This window comes from Limulus polyphemus, unplaced genomic scaffold (genome assembly GCF_000517525.1).
Source record: "Limulus polyphemus unplaced genomic scaffold, Limulus_polyphemus-2.1.2 Scaffold529, whole genome shotgun sequence".
NCBI classification, from domain to species: domain Eukaryota; kingdom Metazoa; phylum Arthropoda; class Merostomata; order Xiphosura; family Limulidae; genus Limulus; species Limulus polyphemus.
The window spans coordinates 523,477-528,098 of record NW_013666139.1 but is presented as its reverse complement, the minus strand read 5'-3'; the positions used below and the strand labels follow the sequence as shown (position 1 = coordinate 528,098).

The following is a 4,622-nucleotide window of genomic DNA, read 5'->3' as shown; positions in this document are numbered from 1 at the left end:
ATGTTTGATAGACCTGGGTAGGCAACATATGGCGGTAGACCTCACCCTATAGTAGCACCAGTATTTCTATATTGATATACAACCGTAAACTTGTATAAATAAATTTTTAAATATAATTGAATTAAGATCTGCAACTTATTAGTAACTACAACTTTGATATAGCTTTAATAAATACTCTTACTCTTACACCCATCTAAAATTATAGTATAGACAAAAGTATTACATCTAGAGCAAATCTGAAGAAAATTGGCTTGAAGTTTGGTACTCCAAAACATAACCTTCAGTAACAATATGATACTCCCCTCTCAAAAAATTCTTCTTGACCCTGCGATGATCTCATTGAAACTGAAAATGTCAAGTTCAACTACTATTATAACAAAAAAATTACCTGTTGTGTGAAAAATATTCATACTAACATACCCATTTAACTTCTTAAATTTTCCTGCGGATAATAAAATGCAACGTGATGTTATAAAAAAGAAAAGGAAACTGCTAGTAAACAGCTAGAATATTTAATCATACAACCACCTCATCCTGTCTAATTTGAAATATTAATTATGACTGAATTTAAAATATTTTGAGTAAATTTGTCAATATTTTGAGTACTTGGACAGTTGGAATAATCAACAACTGTAATAATCAGAAATCTCATTTATACTAGTTGATTATTTTTTAAGAAATTAATCAAGTTAACCATAATTTTGATTACTGGATAACTGGAATAATAAAAAACAGTAAAGATCTGAAACACTAGTTGATTATATTTTTTTGATATTAACACGTTCACGACATCATGTGCCACCCGTGGTACACAGCACTCATAAGATATAACTGTACCTCATACCTCCAAAGTCTTATATTTTATACAGACTGCTACAATACAGCCACACCTTTCATCATGTACAACTGGTGGAGCACGAATGCCATGTTGAAAGGACAACTGAAGTAAAACAAATGTACATGTTTAAATCACTTTTATTTTAAAATTACATCTAGAGATTGGCATTACATTTTTCATTGTAACTGAAGCAAAAAACACTAATTGAGACTTCTTTCATAAATAAGAAAACTGTTATGAAGACTGTAATATAATAAGGATAGAGCTGTTATCATCCACAGAAGGGATTATTTTATCTGATGACCCTTTTTCACACCTATAAAATTATAAAATATTCATAATTCTTTTAAAAAATGGCAAGATTAGACTGAAAAAAAAGGAGAAAATATTAAATATTATGATCATTTGATTATTATTACTTAAATCATAGTGTGCACCACTGGTGGCACATGACAGCCAAAGCTTAAATGGGTAAAGACAGGATATCATGTACCATCAGTGGTGCACTCAAGAGAAGGTTCTCAATGCAGTCATTCTGTCATAAAACATAACATAAAGCCATAAAGTTAGCTGTACCTAAGGCAGAGTTCACAATGAGGCCTTACATTCCTATTGCATAATAAGAGAAATCACTTACTTGCGAATGTGTTAATCAGTTTAATCATAATTTCAATTAATCAACTGTTTTATGTGGCACTGATCAACTAATGAAGTTATCAACACTATTTTCCTTTAAATACAAAGTTAATGTTTTTGGCACTATTCTACAGACTATCAAATACATTTCATATTCTACCTGTGTGTGATAGAATTATATTGTGCTAATCTAAAGAAGTTAAAAGACAAGATCAACTCAGCTTTGATCCCACCTGAACATATTACAGTTTTATCAGATTTTGGTGTCCATTCTTATATTTTAATATGTAAATTATTTTAGATTCCTAAGCTACACAAATTACCATACAAAAAAAAGTTTCTTGTCTAAGTATCAATAATTTCTATTCAGTTATGGTCTGAAATAGTATATTAATCAAATATTAATTTCTGGTCAAAGTTACATACATAAACTTATATACAGTGAATACTACAGATGATCTTTTCAGCCCACAAGTTGTAGATTAGTATTTATCTAATTTTTCATCTATATACGAGTACAAGAGACTATAACAAAGGTTTTGCACAAGAGTCATGCTCATAGGTATATTGAAGATATTATTTTACCAAAAATATAATTTTCCTACATAGAAAATGTATTTCCGATAGATATTTACCCCTCTCATATAATAGATTTTCTCAATTGATGCTGCCCTCTATATGACCAGATCTTTTCACTCACCACTAGTACTGATACTCCCACCTACCCCATGTGTCTAATGTGGTACACCTAGGCTGTAGCATGCAAAAAGCATGGAACAACCTTCCACCAATAGAAATATGACACTCTCCTAGCACAGCAGTCTCCCCCTGGATTATAGAGTCTAATCTCACTTTGAGATTAGGCACCCAGAAGAAATACCAGAAATGGGGAGGAAGGGTGGGAAGTATCTATTGAAAATACATTTTCTGTACAGGAATTCTGATACAATACCATACTTACAGTCACATAATAACTAGAATCCCACAATTACCTGGTGGAGGGACAGGTGCAAAATTACCTAGATGAGCACCCTTCGGAATGTGTCAAAAGAGAACCCATGGAGTGTGACATCTCTGTGATGAGGAAACACACTCGTGGGAGACGGCATCACATCTGAAACAATTATACTCTTTGCCCTTGATAAATGACAGTGTCGCTAAGTGGGAGACAAAGAGGCACAAATGATAATTAGCTGTATGTGCCCCAGATACAGTGTGTACGAGCATGTCTAACCATAATCAGGAGATCAACCCCAGACCAAACCAACAGAACATCTCATCCATGATAGGAGGAAGGTCCTCAACCATCAGTATCTGAACTGAAAAAAGCAAGAGGTCAACTCTAGTCCAAAACTAGAGGATATGGAAATGGTTCACCCAGTCCATGGAAGGAGAAAGTCCTTGAGCAACTGAAGCCAGATGTGCTTATGGTGTAGAGTGGCTAGGTCTTGTTGGACTGTAAACAGGAGATCAACTGCAGACCAAAACCAGTGGTACAAGAAATGGATCATCCAGCCCACAGTAGGAGGAGGTCCTCTACCAACTTCACCTCAGAATAAGAAACCAGAAGAGAAGGAGCACTTGAATGCAAGGTGGAGGGTCAACCTAGTCCAAAACTATGCAGCATTGGGAATGTATCATCCAGTCTGCAGTAGAAGAAGGTTTCAAGCTCACTCACATGTGAGTACTTATGTTAGCTGGTCCAGCTCCAACCAACACCAGTTGTCTGGGAATTGATATCCAGGTGACAGTAGGAAGGAGGTTTCCCAGCCTGAGGGACGAGCTGCCTTTTTTGGTTCATTTATCCAGTACAAAACTGAACAGCATCTGGAATTTTATTTCAGATCTACAGTAGGATGAAAGTGGAACACCATCTAAACCTACAGAACATCACTGCCCTACTCTCAACTGAGTGGAATTTAGCACACTTAGTAGGAAGCCTCTATGGTCCACCACCCCAGCAGCTAGGAGCTGGTAAATGGTAAGGACTCCTGTACTCCACTGGAAGGAGGGGAATGTGTTGGAGAGTCCAGAGGAATGCAGCACAGGAGAAAGTGCAATGGGTGACTGCAAATCCCTATTTTTAAAAGCAGGCTGTTCCTGATTTATTCAATTGAAGAAGTGGTAAGGATGAGCAGCAATCACCTTCTGCTTTACTCATGCAAGTTCATAAGTGTACGGTCTGGAACAGATATACTTATGATGACAAACACTGTTAGGGAGGACCTACAAAATGTCTCGAGGAACATCCCATCTCAATGGTGGGCATTAATGACATTTTTGGGTGTACAGTACAGATTTAAGAATTAGTATACCTGGACTGGCATCACACGCCACTGAAGTAACTTCATTGACTAGAAAAATTTCAATTTCAATCACTGGATATTTTAAAATACAACACCAAAGCACTACATAAATTAGCATATGAAAGTAATTAAGATATCTATATTTTCAACCATCTTTATATACAATAAATGGAATTGTAGCAAGTAAAAACTTCAAAAGTCATGCACACCAAAAGAATGAAACGTCAAAACATTCTTTTGGCAAAAAAAATCACTAGCATTCTTATACAAGTATATCTTGGGTTAGAATTAATAAAGTTTTGACAAAAACAAAAATTCTTTTACTGTCCCCTCCATATGAAATTTTATTTCTGATAATGAGCCACATAGAAAAACTTCCAAGAAAATCAATACTTCCAGATCATTTCAGAAATAAACTTAAATATACAAAATTTTCTGAAAAAATGTTTTCAGAGCTTTTTATTACATTAACATTGTAAGTATTACATTTTTACATAACCTCTACTAATTTGAGCGTAATTTCAAAAACGAGCAATTATTATTATGTTAATTTTACATATTTTTTCCTTTATCATTTTGCTGAGCTTTCTCTTGAGTTTATGCATAATGCAAGTTCACACTCTGTCAGAATTAACAGAGTAACACTATTTTCACAATGATACAAAAACATTGATACTAAATGGTACTGAGGCTTTTGCTGAGACAGCTATAGTAACAAGGCTATAAGTATTAGGTCGTCAAGAAATTATTGTTGAGATTTGGAAACTTTCATTAAATACCCACCCAAAAACGTACATCACATAATATACTTAAACAAACCACCTAAACGTCACATTAGTGTA

The 4,622-nt window shown here is 34.6% G+C and overlaps 1 protein-coding gene across 1 annotated transcript in view; it reads right to left on the bottom strand.

The window, feature by feature from the left end:
* Positions 1-4,622, bottom strand: part of LOC106458894 (NADH dehydrogenase [ubiquinone] iron-sulfur protein 2, mitochondrial-like) — a 27,489-nt gene that overhangs the window by 17,106 nt on the left and 5,761 nt on the right. The window lies entirely within an intron of this gene.